Below are 22,160 nucleotides of genomic sequence, written 5' to 3'. Positions count from 1 at the left end.
ACCAGCTTCCATGGCTGGGAACACCCTCCCTTCCCCCAATGCAAGCTGTATGTGTGTGTTTTTTAAAAACCGAATCAATCCAAAGCTTTGTGGGATATCCTTCAAAACATTTTAAGAATCAGCTGGCGCAGGGGTGGGGTGGGTCTTGAGAAAGTAGACAAATAATTGGATTTGTTATAAAAGAAAAAGCAAGGATTTTTTTTTTGGGTGTTCCCGATGCAGAAATGAACAGCTCAATGCAGTATTCTGTGCTTCCCCCCCTCCCCCATGTGTATATTTATAAATATATAATCTATAAAAGCATAAAAAGGTGGCGTTATTAGGACGCTGGAAGGGCTGTGTGTGTGTGTGTGGGGGGAGGGGCCGGTGGCCCCCGCGGGTGGGGGTGGGGGTGGGGGTGGGGAGCCGGGTTTCGGGGCAGTGCCTGGCGCCGAGCGCCGAGCCGCGCTCTGTCTCACTGCCTGTCTGTGCTCGAGCCGGTTGTCGTCCCCTCAGGTTCAACTCCTGGGAAATGAATGTTTAGCAACCAGCAGCAGCAGAGGCTTCTGACGCCATTCCGCCATCAACTTTTACCTTTCTCCTTCTCATTTCCATTCGCCACCGCGTCGTTTCGGTGTCATTAGTTGTAGGATCAACACATACATGCGAACTATAGTTGATCTTCTTCCACTTAAAGGCCTTTCCGAGGCACTTTGTAGCCGGGTACAGCATAAATACAGCCCGGTGATGAGTAATACGTGAAGAACGGTTCTTTTAAACCCTAAGATTATTTCTTTAAAAAAAAACAACACACACAGAGAAAAGTAGTTGGAGCTTTTCGTTGTTTGTGGAAGTGAAAACAAGCTGTGGGTTTAATTTACAAGGATTATACAAGGTAAGATATTTATATATAGGGACAACATTGATCTAAGCAACTTTTCAAGAGGCAACCTGCTTGTTCTGACATTTAAAAACATTTATACCGTACAGTTTTGCTTGGGTGGGGGATGGGGCTGACAGTTTATTGAGATAAGGGATTGTTGGTAAATGGTGCTTTCTGTGATTTGGGAGTATTAATTACTGTCATTCAGAAATCCTTAAAATCATACTCTGTTCATTAGGAAAATATAAGTCAAAATAATGGCTTACCGATTTCATCTTTTAGGTTTCATCTGTGTTTTTTTCCTCACCAATGTAAGTTTTGTCTGATATGAATGAAATGTGTATGTGATTGATCATACGATTGTGGACTAAATACTGATAAGTGTTCAAAACAGGTTTTACTGTATTGATTTTACACGGAGCACATTGTATCTACATATAAGTCATAGCAGTTGGTTCAGTGAAAGTAGGTCATGGATTAATATAACCACTATTTTACATGGGCAAGTGGAGAGATCATATATTGTAAAATATTTTTTTCTGCTCTGAACCCCTTGATTTTATTACACCAAGGAAGTACAAATTTGAAATAAAAATCACCATGCAGATGGCGTGGATTGTCTCAGCAATGTATTGGGGAGGGGAAGCACATTGATTCAAATTTATTATAGCAGGAAAACCACATATAATGGAGTCTGTTCATACAGTATCATGTTATAAATGTATTTGTAGCTACCCTGTTCAATGTTTGGCATTTACTTTGTAAACTTAGTGTAAATATGTTGTAGGTTTTAGGCAACATAATCAAGTGAATGTGTGCATTTAAATTTTTTGTTTGTAGTTAAACTACATTTGGAATATATGTATTTGCAAATTGAAATAGTGCTTTTAAAATATCATTCACAGAGAGCATAAACAGTGAACCATATTTCTACAGTTGTTGCAACATAATGGCATAGTTACTTCATCTAACAGCTTTGCCTGGCCTGCCAAATTTGGAAGTAATAAAAGTTTGAAAATGTAGCAATATATGATTATGATAATACTTACAAAATTTCTTTTATTTTTATGCAACTAATTGCAGCTTGTAATTTGTCTTGTTCAGTGTTACATGTGTGAAAGAATTGAATATCTGGGATTTTTGTCTGTCTGCTATCTTATTATACAAAGGATGGATATAAATCATCATCAGTTTGTACTATGCTGCACAGAGTTCAAATACTTAACTATGGTGAAATGTTTGGTTCCAGTAGTTGGAGCATTTCATTTATTCTTAGTACCTTTCAGGTTTGAGCATAAACAACCATTCTGGTTTCCTGCTCCAGATTAGCGTCCAGTGATCTCAACTGGAAAATGTCTATCTGTGGACATTGAACACCAAAACTTGCTCCCCCATCATCCTTACTGCTTACTGTTCTGCAAAGGCACCCAGATAAACATAGCTTTGATTTCAAAATTCCCATATTTGTGTTCTTATGCATCACCCCCCTCTGTAATTTATTTATTTTCTTTAACTTTCCATGATTTGTGCATTCCTGACCCTATAAGCATCTCAAATTTTAATTGCTCACCACTGATGACAGAGCTTTAATTTGTCAAAGTCCTTTGTTCTAGGTTTCTCCACCAGGACCTTTGAGTCCCTAAAATGTTTTTTTTTCTCTCTCTTTTAGAAATTACCTCTAACTAAACCTAAATGCCCTGATATTTTAGTTATTAGTCTCTCTGGGTGATAAGTTTTGCCTTGGAAGTATCCTGGAATGCTTTATTATTTCAAAGGCAAGTTATAAACTCAAGTTACAATTGCTGTTGGAATAGCATCTGATGTATATGGGAAGTCATTCAAGGTCAAATAGTTTCAGACTTTTGCAGTGTAGACCAGCCACCCTACCAAAGGAACATCTGTAATGCTCTTTGAGGTGTTTATGATTTACCATATTTTTGATGGCACTATCAGTCTTCCACCAAAGCAGGACCAAATAGATATAGAACATAGAAAACCTACAGCATAATACAGGCCCTTCGGCCCACAATGTTGTACCGAACATGTCCCTACCTTAGAAATTACTAGGCTTACCTATAGCCTTCTGTTTTTCTAATAAGCTCCATGTACCTATCCAAAAGTCTCTTAAAAGACCCTATCGTATCTGTCTCCACCACCGTTGCTGGCAGCCCATTCCATGCACTCACCGCTCTCTGAGTAAAAAACTTACCCCTGACATCTCCTCTGTGTCTACTCCCCAGCACCTTAAAACCTGTGTCCTCTTGTGATGAATAAAAGGAACCCATTTCTAGGTCTCAGTCTGAAAAATCATCACTTGAGTAATATAGAAGCATTCTTTGCAAAAGTTTCAAGAAAACAAAATTAATGAGAAATCCGCAAAGGCTACCATTTTGTAGATCACACAGTGAAATATTTTGAGATGTTAGTAATGTTTGCTCACAATCCACTGATACAAAATGAAAATGTTTTCTGAATGTTATGTAAGAATGTAAATGGTGTATATTATAGACATTTTAGCTATGTCCTATTTCTGAAAGCGGAGATTCTTAACTTGCTAAGCAAATAGTACTGACTGTTGATTGCTGCTTTAGGCAAGTTTTCATTCACTACAATGAAATCTCAAATCTGATGTTTTGTATATTGGAAGAAAAACTTCACCAAAACTTTTAATGTATTTTAAATTAAAAATATGGGCCAATTTTAGATATGAATTATGAGTAGGAATAGATCTCCTGTCCTTTTAAGTCCATTCTATATTTATTAATGTGGCTATCTGTTGTGACCTCTATCATTTTACTCTACCTGCTAAAAACTTTTAACCCTTGCCAATTGAGAAATATTGTGCCTAAAGAAAAAATCAAAGACTATTTCCACCACCTTTTGAGGAAGATTTGTTAATTCATGAAAAAAGAATACACCTTGTCTCTGTTTTAAAGTGGGCTCCATGCTAGCTTTAGATTTTCTCACAAGATCCTTATGATCTTTTTGCACATAGGATCTTTAGAATCTTATAAATAAATGCTAGTGATGCTTTCCCTTAAAATACAAGCCTAGCCTCTCCAACCCTTCCTTATAAGACAATCTGCTCGTTCCAGGTATTAGTCTAATAATCTTCTGGACTCCTTCCAATACATTAACATCCTTCCTTAATAAACAAACTAATGTTGTAATATACAAAGTGCTTCAGATACGGTTTTACCAATGCCCTATTTTGACTGAAACATAACCACCCTACTTCTGTATCAATCTTTCATTGCAATGAACAAAATTCTATTAGGTTTGCCAATTACTTGTTGTATCTGGATACTAGCCTCTTATGAACCATATTCCTCTGCATGTCAGAGCTCTATCTCTTACTGTCTTGGGTTTTTTTTAGATTTTGTGTTACTTTTCCTGTCAAAATAGGAAGTTTTGCAGTTTCTCTCATTATACTTCCATTTGCCAGATATTTATTTACTCAAGACTATGCATATCCCTTGTATGTCCTTTTTTAAATTTATTTTCTGGATTGGCATTGTATCAGGAGCGAATTTAGCATTTATATCTTTGGTTTCTTCATCTAAGCCATTTATATATACATACAAAAAGAAACTTAGCGATACACTGCTTTAGTCTGTTCTGCACTGAGTGAGTTCATATCTGAAAAGCAAAATATAGATGCAGGTAAAAAGAGTAAATGTAAGAAATACTCAGAGTGGAGTCCTGATGAAGAATCTCAACCTGAAACATTGACTATCCATGTCTGTCCATAGATGCTGCCTGATTTGAGTTTCTCCAGTGCTTTGTGCGTTGTGCAAGAAATACTCAACAAGCAAGGCAGCATCTGTGCAAGGAAAAGCAGTTACTGTTTCAGATCTTTGATGTTTTGATCAGGTGAATGAGTAAGGCTCATCTGTGATCTAACTTCATTTTTTTGTCACATGACTCAAATTTTCATTAGCTATCAAATGTGTGTATAAAGTTTAAATATTGCATCTATGCATATTTTACTAATTTAACAGCCTGCATTTCTAAAGTTGCTTTAATGTAGGAATGTTAGAAATAATGGTAAAGTTGTCACAGAAAGTGAGCAAACAGGTGTAACAAGTTAAAGCAAATGGCATTTTGCCCTATATATGGCAAAGGGGTTGGAGTTGATGAATAAGGAGGTTTTGTTACAGTTGTGGAGGTATTGAGAGACCACACTTGGAATATCGCATACAGTTTAAGACCCTTTATCTAAAATATAATATAGTAACATTGGAGGCAGTCTAAAGGAAATCCAGCAGTTTAATTCCTGAACGGGAATGTCCCATCAAGAGATCCTAGCCAGTTTATGACTGCATTCCTTGGAATTTAGTAGAATAAGGGGTGTCATGACTGGTGGGAGAATCACAATAAGGGCACATGTAATAAGGGGACAAAGAGATGGTCATTATAAACTGAGGTATGTGGAGCTTTTTTTCCTCTGAAGTTAATGAATCTGTGGAATTCTCCACCCGAGGGTGGTGGAAGCCAGATCATTACATATATTTAAAATGGAGTTGGTTAAACATTTGGAAGATTAAGAAATTGAAGGTTATTGGAATTTAGAAGTAAATGTGCTATTGTAAAGATGTACAGAATGTGGCATTGTACCAAATTGTAGCTTATTCATAAACATTATTATTCATTGATGAGGATGGAACAGTGGCTGTGGTGTATATTGATTTTAATAAGGGTTTTGAAAACACCCCCATGGTAGGCTCATTTAGAAAGTCAGGAGACATGAGATACAGAGAAATTTGACTGTGCAGATACAGAACTGTCTTGTTCATAGAAGGCAGAGGGTGGTTGCAAATGGAGTGTATTTCTGATTGGAGTTCAGTGACCAGTGATGTTCTGCAGGAATCTTTTCTTGGACTCCCCTGCTCTTAGTGATTTTTATAAATGACTTGGATGAGGAAGTGCAAGGATGGGTTAGTAAGTTCACAGATGACACAAAGTTTGGTAGAGTTGTGAATAGTGTGGAGGGTTGAATGGGCAATGGGCTGAATGGCATAATTCTACCCCTATGTCTTATAGTCTTAGAGGGATAATACATCAGCCATGATAGAATGATGGAGAAGGTGATAGGCCATATGGTCTGATTCTTCTGTTTTATGAATTGTTGTAGGTTGCAATGTGACTTTGACAGAATGCAGAACTGGGGTGAGAAGTGGCTGATGTACCGTAGTTCAATCAGAAAAGTGTGAAGTGATTCACTTTGAAAGGTCAATTTGAAGGCAGAATTTTTAACAGTGTAAAGGAATAGAGGGATTTTGAGGTCCATGCCCATAAATCCCTCAAAGTTGCTGCGCAAGTTGATAGGATTGTTAAAAAGGTTTATGGTGTGTTGGCCTTCATTTGCAGGGAGACGGATCTCAAGACCATATAACCATATAACAATCACAGCACGGAAACAGGCCATTCTGGCCCTCCTAGTCCGTGCCGAACTCATAATCTCACCTAGTCCCACCTACCCGCACTCAGCCCATAACCCTCCACTCCTTTCCTGTCCATATACCTATCCAATTTTACCTTAAATGACACAACTGAACTGGCCTCTACTACTTCTACAGGAAGCTCATTCCACACAGCTATCACTCTCTGAGTAAAGAAATACCCCCTCGTGTTTCCCTTAAACTTTTGCCCCCTAACTCTCAAATCATGTCCTCTCATTTGAATCTCCCCTACTCTCAATGGAAACAGCCTATTCACGTCAACTCTATCTATCCCTCTCAACATTTTAAATACCTCGATCAAATCCCCCTTCAACCTTCTACGCTCCAATGAATAGAGACCTAACTTGTTCAACCTTTCTCTGTAACTTAAGTGCTGAAACCCAGGTAACATCCTAGTAAATCGTCTCTGCACTCTCTCTAATTTATTGATATCTTTCCTATAATTCGGTGACCAGAACTGTACACAATATTCCAAATTTGGCCTTACCAATGCCTTGTACAATTTTAACATTACATCCCAACTTCTGTACTCAATGCTCTGATTTATAAAGGCCAGCGTTCCAAAAGCCGCCTTCACCACCCTATCTACATGAGACTCCACCTTCAGGGAACTATGCACTGTTATTCCTAGATCTCTCTGTTCCACTGCATTCCTCAATGCCCTACCATTTACCCTGTATGTTCTATTTGGATTATTCCTGCCAAAATGTAGAACCTCACACTTCTCAGCATTAAACTCCATCTGCCAACGTTCAGCCCATTCTTCTAACTGGCATAAATCTCCCTGCAAGCTTTGAAAACCCACCTCATTATCCACAACACCTCCTACCTTAGTATCATCAGCATACTTACTAATCCAATTTACCACCCCATCATCCAGATCATTTATGTATATTACAAACAACATTGGGCCCAAAACAGATCCCTGAGGCACCCCGCTAGTCACCGGCCTCCATCCCGATAAACAATTATCCACCACTACTCTCTGGCATCTCCCATCTAGCCACTGTTGAATCCATTTTATTACTCCAGCATTAATACCTAACGACTGAACCTTCTTAACTAACCTTCCATGTGGAACTTTGTCAAAGGCCTTGCTGAAGTCCATATAGACTACATCCTCTGCCTTACCCTCGTCAACATTCCTAGTAACTACTTCAAAAAATTCAATAAGGTTTGTCAAACATGACCTTCCACGCACAAATCCATGCTGGCTACTCCTAATCAGATCCTGTCTATCCAGATAATTATAAATACTATCTCTAAGAATACTTTCCATTAATTTACCCACCACTGATGTCAAACTGACAGGTCTATAATTGCCAGGCTTACTTCTAGAACCTTTTTTAAACAATGGAACCACGTGAGCAATACGCCAATCCTCCGGCACAATCCCCGTTTCTAATGACATCTGAAAGATCTCCGTCAGAGCTCCTGCTATCTCTACACAAACTTCCCTCAAGGTCCTGGGGAATATCCGGTCAGGACCCGGAGATTTAACCACTTTTAAATTTCTTAAAAGCGCCAGTACTTCCACCTCTTTAATTGTCATAGGTGGGGTACCCCATAGACTATGGGGTAATGTACAGCTCTTTAAAACCCTGATTAAACCACGTTTGGAATATTGTATTCACTTTTGCTTGCCTCATTGTAGGAAGTGTCTGGAAGTTTTAGAGAGCATGCAGAAAAGACTTACCAGGATTTATTTATTGAGATACAGCACGGAATAAGCCCTTCAGACACTTCAAGCCGTGCCACCCAGCAATCCTCTGATTTAATCCTAGCTTAATCAAGGGTTAATTTGCAATGACTGATTAACCTACCAACTGGCACATCTTTGGACTGTGGGAGGAAACCAGAGCACCTGGAGGACACCTACACTGTCATGCGGAGAACATACAAACTCTTAGACAGCAGCAAGAATTGAACCCTTGTCACCTGTACTGTAAAGCATTATGCTAACTGCTGATTATATGCTGCCCAGACTAGAGAGCATTTTTATGAGGATAAGCTGAGCGAGCAAGGGCTTTTCTCTTTGGCATGAATGAAAATGAGAGGTGCAAGTAACCTCTCAAGGTGATAAGAGGCATAGATCAAGTGGACAGCCGGGGACTTTTCCCCTGGGCAGAAATGGTTAATATGTGGGCACATCATTTTAAGGTGATTGATGGAAAGTTTATCAGGGTTAAGTTCTTCACACAGAGAGTGGTGGAAGCGTTGAGCACCCTGCCAGTAGAGGCAGATAGTAGTGGTAGTAGAGGCAGATATTTTAGGGACATTTAAGAAAATCTTAGATAGTAACATGGATAGTTGAAAAATGGATAGTTACGTAGGAGGAAAGGCTGAGATTGATCTTGGAGTAGGTTATAAGTTCTTGTACTGTGCTGTTATTAGGAAGAGCAAAATGCCCATATTACTCAATAACTTTATGCTTTTTGATTTTAACTCGTCTTTCCTTCATGTGTTGCAAACACTTATGAAATTCCTTTCTGTTAGACTAATGGAAGTCTTGATCAAGTTACTGTATCCACTTGGATGGTGCAGAAGTGTGTAATACATGTGGGTTTGGTTTCTGTATGATTGTGCAGAAAATAATTTGTACCTTTATTTATTTTATCATGGCTTTCTCTGGAAGTTGCTTATATTATCTACTTACGTGATCTAGACCAGAGACTTATTTCAAATGTGTGCAATTGGTTTGCCTGAATTCATTATGGGTTTTTAATTTTTGTATTTATGTATCTTAATTTTTGATTACTTTGTGTAAGCAAATGTATTTATAATTTTGAAAGCTGTTAGATTTCTTGAATCTTTTTCTGTAGAGTAGTAAGTCTAGCTCCTTTAAATCCTTGTAGCTTAACTTTGGTGTCAGCTTTGATCTATGTGATGGCTTCACAAATGCAATATAGCCTTGATATTCCTTTAGTATATCAGAAAAAGATACTGTGGATGTTGGTTATCTGAAATAAAAACGGAAAATGCAGTAAGCATTGAGAACATTGGGCAATGACTGCTAATATTTCAGGTCAAAGTCCTCCTTTCCCTTATCGGTGATGGGTATAGTGCAGCTGAAATGTGCACATTATGTCATTTTTAACATGACAATCTTTGTAAGGCCAACTTATGTGCATGGACAGGCATTTCCCTAGTTTAGCCAGGTACTGGGGTAGGGGGCACGAGGGATCAGTCTACAGATAATTGGAGCAGGTGAAAAAAATAACTTATGTGGTTCCTATTATCTTAATGATTGAATCTGTTGTAAGTTCATGTCTTGATGTTCTCCAGTTGGATAAGGCTTTCTGACAAAGTAGAGATTTATTTTAGAGGTATGAGGGAAAACCCCACTTTCACTCAAAAGATCAACAATCTGGATATGGCAAATGTCAAGATAAGGAATTTGTTTGAAATTTTTCACATTTCTAATTTATTTTTCTGTTCACCACTTTGTTTTCAGCTTTTTTATTATTCGTTGATCAGTTCTTGCTGAAATTGGTAAATAAACCTAAAAAACATTATTTTTGGTCATTACTAATTTGTTAAATAAAACTTGTGGGGAGTATGGAGACTGCCATGTTTTAAGTTTTGCAATAAAATGATCAAAGTGGTTGATGAGGCTAGAGCAGTGAATGTTGCCCAGGTGGGTTTCAGTAAGACATGATAGGCTCATCCAGAAGATTAAGTCACATAGGATTTATGGTGATTTGGTATTTGGCATTGGCTTGCTGATTGAAGACAGGGTAATGTTTGAAGGGTCTTATTGTGGCTGGGCTCTATTACCAGTGGTGTTTTGCAGGGATCTATTTTGAGACTTCTGCCTTTTGTGGTATTGGATAAAAACAATGGGTGGGTTAGTAAGTTTGCTGATGGTATAAAGATTGGTGGCATTATGGATAAAAGTTCAAAGTAAATTTATTATCAATGTACATATATGTTGCCATAGTACAACCCTGAAATTAATTTTCTTGCTGGCATTCACAGTAAGTACAAGCAGAACAGTAGAATCAATGAAGAACCACACCCAACAGGATGAACAGCTAATGTACAAAAGAGAAAAATAATGACCATAAACCATAATACATATTGAGAACATGTGATGAAGAGTCCTTGAAAGTGAGTCCACAGGTTGTGGGAACAGTTTAGTGATGAGGAAATGAAGTTATCTCCACTGGTTCAAGATCCTAATGGTTGAGGGGTAATAACTGTTTCTGAACCTAGTGGTGTGGGTCGTGAGACTCCTGTGAGAAGAGAGCATGGGCTGAATGTTGGGGGTCCTTGATGATGGATACTGTTTTCCTGTGACAGCACTCCATCTAGATGTGCTCAATGGTGAGAAGGGCTTTACCCATGATGGACTGGACTGTGGTTCACTACATATTGTAGGCTTTTCTGTTCAGGGGCATTGGTGTTTCCATATCAGTCCGTGATGCAACTAATCAAAATACCGTAGATTCTGGACTACAGAGCGCACCTGATTTTAAGCCGCTGGCTCTAATTTTAGAAATAAAATCATTTTTTTAAATGTAAAGGCCGCACCGGATTTTAGGCCGCACCGGATTTTCGGCCGCAGGTGTCCCACGTTGTAATATGAGATATTTACACAGAAAGATATTACACGTGAGGATTTTTTTAACTTTTAATTAAATCCATATGGTAACAAAAACAAATACATATTGCAAATGCTTTTTTTCGAACCGTGCCCGTACGCGGCTACTTTTAAATATACGTTGCGTATACTTCTTTACTGAACAACATTCCAATATCTCCTAACGACTGGTAAAAAATATATATACTGCAGCCTACCAGGAAAAGTTATTGATACCTTTAACTTAAAAGCAGAGTTCGCTCAGATCCAAAGCCGCTCGCGTAATGCGCTCCCCCCCCCTCCTTTCCGTTTCATCGCAAACGGCATTTAAAAGCAGAGTTCGCTCAGATCCAAAGCCGCTCGCGTAATGCGCTCCCCCCTCCTTTCCGTTTCATCGCAAACGGCATTTAAAAGCAGATTTCGCTCGGATCCAAAGCCGCTCGCGTAATGCGCTCCCCCCTCCTTTCCGTTTCATCGCAAACGGCATTTTCCCACAAGACACCGCGAAACCGGGTGTGTCGTCATAGCATCCCGCGATGTAGTACAGAAAACAAATATAGTTTAAACTAAGTAGGGTAGGTAGCACAATGCTTCGAGTGTTTTCCATGTTGATGAGGGTGAGTACAAATGACTGATTTACAATAATTTAATTGTGAAAGTGCGCTTGATTTATCGTACAATTTCATTGGACCTCTGTGAACTACTCATCAATTTTATTGGTCTACTGTTACGAGGCAAAATGTTTACGAGGCGGCATGAAAAAAACCTTGCATTAGCCGCTTCGGATTATTGGCCGCAAAGTTCAAAGCTGTTCAAAATGTGGGAAAAAAGTAGCGGCTTAAAATCCGGAATCTACGGTACTCTCCATTGCGTGTAGAAGTTTGTCAGTGTTTTAGATGACATGCTGAATCTTTACGAACTTCTCAGTAGAGATGCTGCTGTGCTTTCTTCATAATTTCACTTGTGTACTGGGCTTATGACAGATCCTTTGAATTTACATCACCGAGGAATTTTCAGTTGCTGACCCTCTTTACCTCTGATCCCCTGATGAACACTGGTTCGTGGAACTCCAGTTTCCTCCTGCTGAAGTTAAGTCATCTCCTTGATTTTGCTGAAATTAATGTGAGGTGGTTGTCGTGGCTCCATTCAGCCAGATTTTCGGTCTTCCTTCCATAATGCTGATTCATCACCAGCTTTCATTTGGCCAATGACAGTGGTGTCATCAGCAAACTTAAATATGGCATTGAAGCTGTGAGCCTCACAGTCGTTAGTATAAAGCGAGTAGAACAGGGACTAAGCACGCAGCCTTGTGGTGCACCTGTGGTGAAGGTGATGTGGAGAAGATGTTGTTGCCAATCTAAACTGACTATGATCTGCAAGTGAGGAAATAGAGGATCCACTTGCACAAGGAGTTATTGATGCCTAGGTCTTGAAGCTTATTGATTAATTTTGAGAGGTTAATAGTATTGAATGCTGAGTTGTATTCACAAAAAGCATCCTGATGTATGCATCTTCATTGTCCAGATGTTCCATGGTTGAGTGAAGAGCCAATGAAATGACATCTGGCTATTGTGACAGTAGGGAAATCGGAGAGGATCCAAGTCACTTCACAGACAGGAGTTGATATGTTTCATCATCAACCTCTCAAAACAGTTTATTATTATGGATGTAACTGCTATTGGATAACAATCACTGAGGCAGGTTACCACTTTCTTCTTGGGTACCGGTATAACTGAAACTTGTTTGAGGCCGGTGGGTACCTCAGGCTGCCAAAATGAGAGATTAAATTATCGTTGAACATTCCAGCCAGTTGATCAGCACAGGTCTTTAGTATTCAGCTTGGAATCTCGTCTGACCGGATGCTTTCCATGGGTTCATCCTTCTGAAGAATGCTTATGAAGGGTGCCAAATGATATAGATAAGTTATAGATATGAGCAGAGAAATGGCAGATGGTCATTCAACTTGGGCAAGTGTGAGGTGTTGCAGTTTTGGAGTTCAAATGTAAAGGGACAGTGTGTAGCTAATGGCAGGACTCTTTATCGCATAGATGTACAGAGGGATCTTGAGTCTAAGTCCACTGCTCCCTGAAAGTGGCCACACAAGTTGACAGGGTAGTAAAGGAGGTATACAGCATATTTTTTAGTCAAGTTCAAGAACCAGGAAGTTGTATTGCAGCTATTTTAAACTCTGGTTAGGCTGCATCTGGAATATGGTACTGAGTGTTGATGGTGGGAGATATGATGATGTTTAAGAGACTCTTAGATTGGCCATGAATTTGCAGGAATAGAGGTGTAGTTTTGCATGTGTTGGGAGGACAAACCACTGCAAGACTTGTATGATGAACAGTAGCACTGAGGAGTGCAGTAGAACTGAGGGATCAGGGAATACAGATCCATATTTTCTTGAAAGTGATGTGTCAGGTAGATAAGGTGGTAAAGAAAGTTTTGGGCACATTGGTCTTCATAAATCAAAATCAAAGTATTGAGTACAGGTTTTGGGATGTTATGTTGAAGTTGTATAAGATGTTGGTGAGGTCTAATTTTGAAGTATTGTGTGCAGTTCTGCTCACCTAACTTCAGGAAAGATATCAATAAGACTGAAAGATGGCAGAGAAAATTTACAAGGATGTTGCCAGGATTTGAGGACTTCAGTTATAAGGAAAGGTTGAATAGGTTGTGACTTTACTTCCTGGAGTGTAATAGAATGAGGGGAGATTTGATAGTGATATACAAAATTATAGTATAGTTAGGACCAATGCAAGTAGGCTTCTCCACTGAGGTTAGTGAGACTAAACTAGAGGTCATAGGTTAAGGGTGAAAGGTGAAATGTTTAAGGGCAATGTGAAGGGGATCTTTTTCACTCAGAGGGTGGTGAGACTGTGGAATGAGCCGTGGAAGTGGCGGACGCGGGTTTGATTTCAACGTTTCAGTGAATTTTGGATAAGTACAAGGATGGACTATGATCCAAGTGCAGGCATGTGGGAGTAGGGAGAATCAAGGTTTGGTGCTGATTAGATGGGCCAAAGGGGCTGTTTATGTGCTATGCGCTCTTTGTCACAATGCATGGACAATGTGCAGACAGAATGGGTTAGATGTCATTAGTTTAATTAGTTTGGCACAACCGTGGGTCAAAGGTTCTGTTTGTGTGTTGCACTGTTCTATTTTCTATAGAACTTGTACATTAGCTCATGATCTTATCATGTATATTGCACAGAAGAAAATTTGCTTATTTATGAACCTGTCAAATTCACCTGAAATTTTACGAATACTTTAGGCAACAGTATATTTTTACATTTATACCCCATCTTTTTGATGAAAAGGTTGTAAATGGTTCTTTAGTACAGGTGGATTGAAAGTTCTTGTTCTAAACATGCAAGTTATTGGGATCTTACTCTATATAGGATTCTTTTTAACCATTTTGCATTTATTAATATTGTGTGAATAATGAAATAAATCACAAAAATGCAAGTCTGAGTTTAACTAATCACAGTTGTTAGCTCGTGTGCCCAAGTAGTAGTAAAGGTTTTATATCTGAAGCATCTTGCCTTATCTGAGCTATGTAGAATGACTGTACAGTACACTAATTCGTGATATTGTAGCGGTGTGCCCTACATGCAGCGCTGAAATAACGACACGGAGTCGATTAAACTTCAGCCAAAGAATAAGTTTATTTCAACTCCACAGTCTTGCTTTAAAGCCTGTCTCTCCCACCAGATACCTTGAGAGGCCCTACTGAAACCCCCTCAGGCTTTCTTCCTTTGTCCATGCACTCTGGCTAATTGTCAGCCGGTTCGAATGTGCTAGTAATTGGGTCGCCACATAACCCCCCCCCCCAAAAACCGGCGATACACCCCCCAATGTCCACAGTCTGGGCCGGACCCTGTTTGGGAGGTTGGCCTCTGCGCCGCGGTGCCGGAAACTCGACCGGTTGCGCCAAGTCCACATGGGCCGGTTTGAGTCGGTCTACCGTGAAAACCGCCTCTCTCCCCCCAACGTCCAGCACGAACGTGGACCCGTTGTTCCTGAGCACCGTAAGTGGCCCCTCCCGCCCCGTCATACAAACACAAACTTACAGTTCTGCAGGTCTTTGGGTACGCAGGTCGGGTGCTGCCCATGCGGCGAAGTGGGTACGGGGGCCAGGGCACTGAGCCTCTCGCGTAGTCTGCCCAGGACTGCTGCGGGTTCGTCCTCTTGCCCCCTTGGGGCTGGTATGAACTCCCCGGGAACGACCAGGGGTGCGCCGTACACCAACTCGGCCGACGAAGCGTGCAGATCGTCCTTGGGTGCCGTGCGGATGCTGAGTAGGACCCAGGGAAGCTCGTCCACCCAGTTAGCTCCGCGCAGGCGGGCCATGAGAGCCGACTTCAGGTGACGGTGGAAACGCTCCACCAGTCCGTTCGACTGTGGGTGGTAGGCAGTGGTGTGGTGCAGCTGAGTCCCCAACAGGCTGGCCATCGCTGACCACAGGCTGGAGGTGAACTAGGCGCCTCTGTCGGAGGTAATGTGGGCCGGTACACCAAAGCGGGACACCCAGGTGGCGATCAGTGCCCGGGCGCAAGATTCAGAGGTGGTGTCGGTGAGTGGGACCGCCTCTGGCCATCTTGTGAACCGGTCCACGATAGTCAGGAGGTGCCGTGCCCCGCGCGACACTGGCAGGGGGCCCATGATATCCACATGAATGTGGTCGAAACGCCGGTGGGTGGGGTGGAACTGCTGCGGCGGGGCTTTGGTGTGTCGCTGCACCTTGGCCGTCTGGCAGTGCATGCACGTTCTGGCTCAGTCACGGACCTGCTTGCGGAGTCCGTGCCAAACGAACCTGCTGGAGACCATCCGGACGGTAGTGCGGATGGAGGGGTGCGCCAAGTTATGAATGGAGTCGAAAACACGTCGTCGCCAAGGTGCCGGGACGACGGGACGGGGCTGGCCGGTGGTGACGTCACAGAGTAGGGTCCTCTCACCTGGGCCTACGGGGAGGTCCTGGAGCTGCAAACCAGAGACTGCGGACCTGTAACACGGGATCTCCTCATCTGCCAACTGTGCCTCAGCCAGTGCCTCAAAATCTACCCCTTGGGAAAGGGCGTGAATGTTAGGGCGAGAGAGTGCATCCGCCACGACATTGTCCTTACCTGAGACGTGCCGGACGTCCGTCGTGTATTCAGAGATGTAGGACAGATGGCGCTGCTGGCGGGACGACCAGGGATCGGACACCTTTGTGAATGTAAAGGTAAGCGGTTTGTGGTCCGTGAACGCGGTGAAGGGCCTACCTTCTAAGAAGTACCTGAAATGCCGGATTGCCAGGTATAGCGCCAACAGTTCCCGGTCAAAAGCACTGTATTTGAGCTCGGGTGGCCACAGGTGTTTGCTGAAAAACGCCAGGGGTTGCCAGCGGCCCGCGATGAGCTGCTCCAGTACCCCACCGACTGCCGTATTAGATGCGCCCACTGTGAGGGCGGTAGGGACGTCCATTCTGGGGTGCACTAGCATCGTGGCGTTCGCCAAGGCATCCTTCGTTTGAATGAAAGCGGCGGCGGACACCTCGTCCCAGGTAATGTCCTTGCCCGGACCGGACAGCAAAGCGAACAGGGGGCGCATGATCCGGGCAGCTGAAAGGAGGAAGCGGTGGTAGAAATTGACCATACCTACGAATTCCTGGAGGCCTTTGATCGTGGTGGGTCGGGGGAAATGGCGGACCGCATCTACCTTAGTGGGCAGAGGGGTTGCCCCGTCTGTGGTAATCCTGTGGCCCAGGAAGTCAATGGTGTCGAGTCCGAACTGGCATTTGGCCAGGTTGATCGTTAGACCGTAGTCACTCAGCCGGGCATAGAGTTGTCGGAGTTGGGACAGATGTTCCTGACGACTGCTGCTGGCTATGAGGATGTCGTCCAAATAGATGAATGCGAAGTCCAGGTCGCGTCCCACCGCGTCCATCAACCGCTGGAACGTCTGTGCGGCATTCTTCAGGCCGAACGGCATGCGGAGGAACTCAAAAAGACAGAACGGGGTGATGAGAGCCGTTTTGGGGATGTCGTCCGGATGCATCGGGATTTGATGGTATCCGCGGATGAGGTCTACCTTGGAGAAGATCCGTGCGCCGTGCAGGTTTGCTGCAAAGTCCTGAATGTGCGGCACAGGGTAGCGGTCCGGTGTTGTAGCCTCGTTCAGCCTGCGGTAGTCGCCGCACGGTCTCCAGCCCCCTGTCGCTTTGGGCACCATGTGCAGGGGGGAGGCCCATGGGCTGTCGGACCGCCGGATGATCCCCAATTCCTCCATCCTCTTGAACTCCTCTTTCGCCAGTTGGAGCTTGTCCGGGGGAAGCCGCCGAGTGCGGGCATGGAGGGGTGGTCTCTGGGTCAGGATGTGGTGCTGTACGCCGTGTCGGAACTGCGGTGCCAGAACCGATGGGAAATCCGCCAGGACCCTGGTGAAGTCGTTGTCGGACAGCGTGATGGAGCCAAGGTGAGGGGCTGGCAACTGGGCTGCACCCAGGGAGAACGTCTGAAAGGTCTCGGCGTGAACCAGTCTTTCCCTGGGCAGGTTGACCAGTAGGCTGTGAGCCCACAAGAAATCCGCACCCAGAAGCGGTTGGGCTACGTCGGCCAGTGTGAAGTCCCACGTGAACTGGCTGGAGCCGAACCGTAGCTGCACCGGACGGGTGCCATAAGTCCTTATTGTGCTGCAGTTCGCAGCCCGCAGGGGGGGACCCGACGCCCTGCTGCGGGTGTCGTAACTCGTTGGAGGTAAGACGCTGATCTCGGCACCGGTGTCGACCAAAAACCGGCGTCCCGACTGCTTGTCCCAGACATACAGGAGGCTATCCCAATGGCCAGCCGTCGTAGCCATCAGCGACGGCTGGCCCTGGCGTTTCCTGGGAACTGGCAGGGCGGGCGACAACGGCGGGCTTCTGCGTCCCACCGCTGGTGGTAGAAACACCATTGCTCGTTGGGCTCTACACCCCGGCCTCTGGGTTTAGCGGGCTCTGTGGCCGGGCCTGGACTGGTTTGCTGCTGGGAGCGTGGCCGGGTGATCTGTGCGATGGACGCCCCACTCACCTTCTTGGCGTTCCACAGCACGTCCGCCCGGGTTGCCACCTTCCGGTGGTCGCTGAAATCCGCGTTGGACAGCAGCAGGTGTATGTCCTCGGGCAGCTGCTCCAGGAATGCCTGCTCAAACATGAGGCAGGGTGTGTGTCCGTCGGCCAGAGACAACATCTCATTCATTAAAGCTGATGGGGGCCTGTCTCCCAAGCCATCCAGGTGCAGTAAACGGGCAGATTGCTCACGGCGGGAGAGCCCGAAAGTCCCTATGAGCAGGGCTTTGAATGCCGTGTACTTGCCGTCCGCCGGGGGAGACTGTATGAACTCCGCGACCTGGGCCGCTGTGTCCTGGTCGAGGGAGCTCACCACGTAGTAGTAACGGGTGTCCTCTGAGGTTATTTGCCGAACATAGAATTGGGCTTCTGCTTGCTGAAACCATAGGTGAGGTTGTAGCGTCCAGAAGCTTGGCAGCTTCAAGGAAACCGCATTAACAAATGCAGCGTCTGTCATCTCCGGTCCAAAAACGTTTGGACCGTCGAGGTCACCAATTGTAGCGGTGTGCTACATGCAGCGCTGAAATAACGACACGGAGTCGATAAACTGCAGCCAAAGAATAAGTTTATTTCAACTCCACAGTCTTGCTTTAAAGCCTGTCTCTCCCACCAGATACCTTGAGAGGCCCTACTGAAACCCCCTCAGGCTTTCTTCCTTTGTCCCTGCACTCTGGCTAATTGTCAGCCGGTTCGAGTGTGCTAGTAATTGGGTCGCCACAATATGAGTTTTTCACAAAAGGACATGTTGGCAATATCTCATGACTTTTCCACAAACTATTATAAATGTCGTTTGAACTATATAGATAGTGGACTCCATATTAGACCTTCCATGATGATAGGCATTGGATTATTTATCATAACTTGATGGTTCAGTTATCATTTTTGCTATACTTTAGGAGAAAATTGATCACTTTTGTACAGGTAGGTCTTTTTAACTCTTATTTGTATTTTGAAGATATCATCTACATCATTATTTTTCTTTAACTCCATTCAATTCAGCATAATCTAACCTAATAATGCAGTATTGAGTTAAATAAATGCCAGCTGGATCAAATTCTGGCTGATCTCTGGACCTTGGGCATATAAGAGGAAGATCAGCTGGCATACATACTTCTGATCACAATCTAATAACTTCTGCACGAGGGTGGAACCATAATTATTACATGGGTACATCCCTGCATAAATTTTTAACCTGCTGTTGACATTCATTACTTAGCTTGTCTTGGCTTGGACATTGAGCTACATTTCAACAAAAAAAACTAGCACATTTGATAGTGAAAATAGTTAATAAATGCAAAAGAAGAATATATTTATGTGCTCTTTATGTTATTATAACTCCTATGATTATGAGTTTACTCAGAATGTGTCCTTTTATGTCTTATTGGAATGCTATAACTCCTACATAGTCACCTTTTAATAATACTACCTTTTATGTTTTTGTATGTAATGAAAACTTCGATTAAAAACCTTAATCATGCTGTTTTAATTTTCTGTGGTATCTCAAAGGGCAATTGTTTATGGACATGCCCATTTAAGGCAGAGAAAGGTGAGGGGGCACCACAAATTTCAAACAAAGCTGTAATTCTTTAGGATGTCAAAAATAAATCTTGTACTTGAATTAAAAATCTAATTAAGATTCTGCATACTTGTGGAACTATGTGTAATTGTGTTAAAATTGTTATAAATACTCTAACTTTCTGGCAACTTCACCACAATGTTTTGACATTCCATTGGTGGAGTGACAACTAGTGTAGTAGGACATTCGGTTGAGCCTGTCCCACCATTCATCTAGATGATACTGTATCTAGTCTATCCATTTTTCTGCACTGTTGTTCTATCGCCATTTCCTGAACCTCCATATATCTGTCAATTTATGATCTGACTGAATTCAATGACATGGTCTCAGCAATCATTCTTGCTTAAGTTTACGAAAAATTCAGCATCTTTTGAGTAAAGAAATTTATCTTCAGTTTAGTCACATGGCTTGTTGACCAACTTCATTTATGATGTGACAAAAAGCTTTCTGAAGAGCTAAGTCAACCACATCCACTTATTTCTCCCTATTAGTCTTCAAAGAACACCAGTAAATTAGTCAAATCAGGTTTCCCCTTTTTGTTTACTCAAACCTTCAATACTACTGGATGTGTTCTGTAGAATAAATCTTTGTAGATTTGGGTGTTTCTTACTATGAATTCCACGCTTTATTTTTTCCCTTGCTCTCTCTGATCTGTCATATTTCTGACTTTCTCTTGTTTTCCATGATGAGGGGCACATTTATTATTAGCCTCAAGTATCTCAAAACCTCATCCTCAATAATCGACTCCAACACTTACCCAACCACTGAGGTTAGGCCAACTGGCCTATAATTTCCTTCCTTTTGCCTTCCTCCCTTAAAGAGTGGAATGGCACTTGCAATTTTTTAGTTCTCCGGCACTATGTCAGAATCAAGTGATCCTTGCGAGATCATGACCAATACATTTGTTCTCTTCAGCAACCTCTTTCAGGACTCTGGGATGTAGACCATCTGGTTAGGTGACTTATCCACCTTAAGACCTTTCAGTTTGCCTAACACTTTTTCCTTAGTGATAGCAATGACACACATTCCTGCTCCCTGACCCTCATGGACCTCTGGCATACAGCTAGTGTCTTCCACAGTAAAGACTGAAGAAAAGTACTTATTAAGTTCATCTGCCATTTCTTTGTCCCCTATTACTGGCCCATCTGCATCATTTTCCAGAAGTCCAATATCAATTCTCACCTCCCTTTTATACTTTATATAACTGAAAAAAAAACCTTTAGTATCTTGCTTTATATTATCACCTAGTTTGCCCTCGTATTTTATCATTTCCCTTCTTATAGCTTTATTAGTTGCTTTTGTTGGATTTTAAAAGCTTCCCAATCATCCAACTTCCCACCCACTTTTGCTACCTTATATGCCCTTTCCTTGGCTTTTAAGCAGTTCTTAACTTCCTTTGTCAGCCATGGTTGCCTAGCCCTGCCATTTGAGAACAGCTGCTTCTGAGGGACATATCTATCCTGCCCCTTGTGAGCTATTCCCAGACACTTCAGCTACCTCTGTTCTGCTGTCGTACCTTCTCCAATCCACCTGGGCAGGCTCTTCTTTCGTGCTCTTGTAATTCCCTTTATTCCACTGTGACACCGATACATGTGCCTTCTGCTTCTCCCTCTCAAATCACAGTATGAATTCAATAATATGATAAATTTAATTTGAAACCCAAACACTGTATTTAGAGTTATTTTGCTATATTGCCTGGTGCTGTACTCCAATACTTGGAAACATTTTGTAATCTTCCCCGTGGTGTTTTCATTTCAAGCTGACCAAATCTTTGTCAATAGAAGTAAAATGCTAATATAGTTGTGTTTGTAAATATGCTACAGAAAGTTTGGTTAAGAAATGTGAATTCTTTAAAATTGTTAATTGAACATCAAGTTTGTTCTTTTTAAAGTCAATCTTACATTGTTTCTTTTGTCCCTGTGGGGGAGAAAGATCAAAAAATTAAACTTGAAAATGCAGCGTACAAATATATTTTGTTGCCAGTGGGTGATTTGAGGAAATGGGCTTTGCCTGAAAAGAAGATTTGAATTAGTATATGTATTGTCATTGTGATTTTGTACATATTATGTGAATTTACATAATAGGTAAACTGCTATCCTAAATAAAATGTGTATGATTTTTAAAATTTAAAATAAATGTCTTGGAGCTCATCACTTCATTCGGTATTGTTAAGGAGTTGTTGAGTCAAATAATGCAGAAATGCATAATCCACAGGAATTCTGTTGAAGTGAGTGGAAACTACTACACTTAAGCTGGCTGATTTAGCAGAATATGCAACTTGGATCAATGTTAGTCTGAAAGAATTTTCATAGATACTGTTTATAACATTTAAAGTTGGAAGGCTACTTTCACATTCTGGCAGAAGTTTATTGGTGAAAAAAATATTAACACTGCCTTCCCAGATTTCCAGTATTTCTGTTTTGGGGTCTAGATTTTTCTTTCTACAACTAAACTATACTTTATAAATGGGCACAGTGTACTTGTATAATATTTTTGTCTGTTCATTTTTCACGATGTGGGACTAGTAAGGTCAGGGTTTGTTCTCTATCCCTGAGCAAATGGAATGGCTTGGTGGACTATTGTAGAGTTGC

General features: G+C 42.3%; 1 protein-coding gene across 3 annotated transcripts in view; it reads left to right on the top strand.

Moving 5' to 3' along the window:
- The first annotated feature begins 412 nt into the window (after positions 1-412).
- Positions 413-22,160, top strand: part of LOC140726949 (F-box-like/WD repeat-containing protein TBL1X) — a 367,315-nt gene continuing 345,567 nt past the window's right edge. For all 3 annotated transcript variants that reach the window (XM_073043994.1, XM_073043995.1, XM_073043996.1), the window contains exon 1: positions 413-874. The gene's annotated coding sequence lies outside the window, so the exon portion shown is untranslated. The remainder of the gene's footprint in view (positions 875-22,160) is intronic.

This window comes from Hemitrygon akajei, chromosome 4, assembly GCF_048418815.1.
Source record: "Hemitrygon akajei chromosome 4, sHemAka1.3, whole genome shotgun sequence".
Lineage (NCBI taxonomy): Eukaryota > Metazoa > Chordata > Chondrichthyes > Myliobatiformes > Dasyatidae > Hemitrygon > Hemitrygon akajei.
Note: the sequence above shows the minus strand (reverse complement) of the source record. Positions and strands in the feature narration are given on the sequence as shown.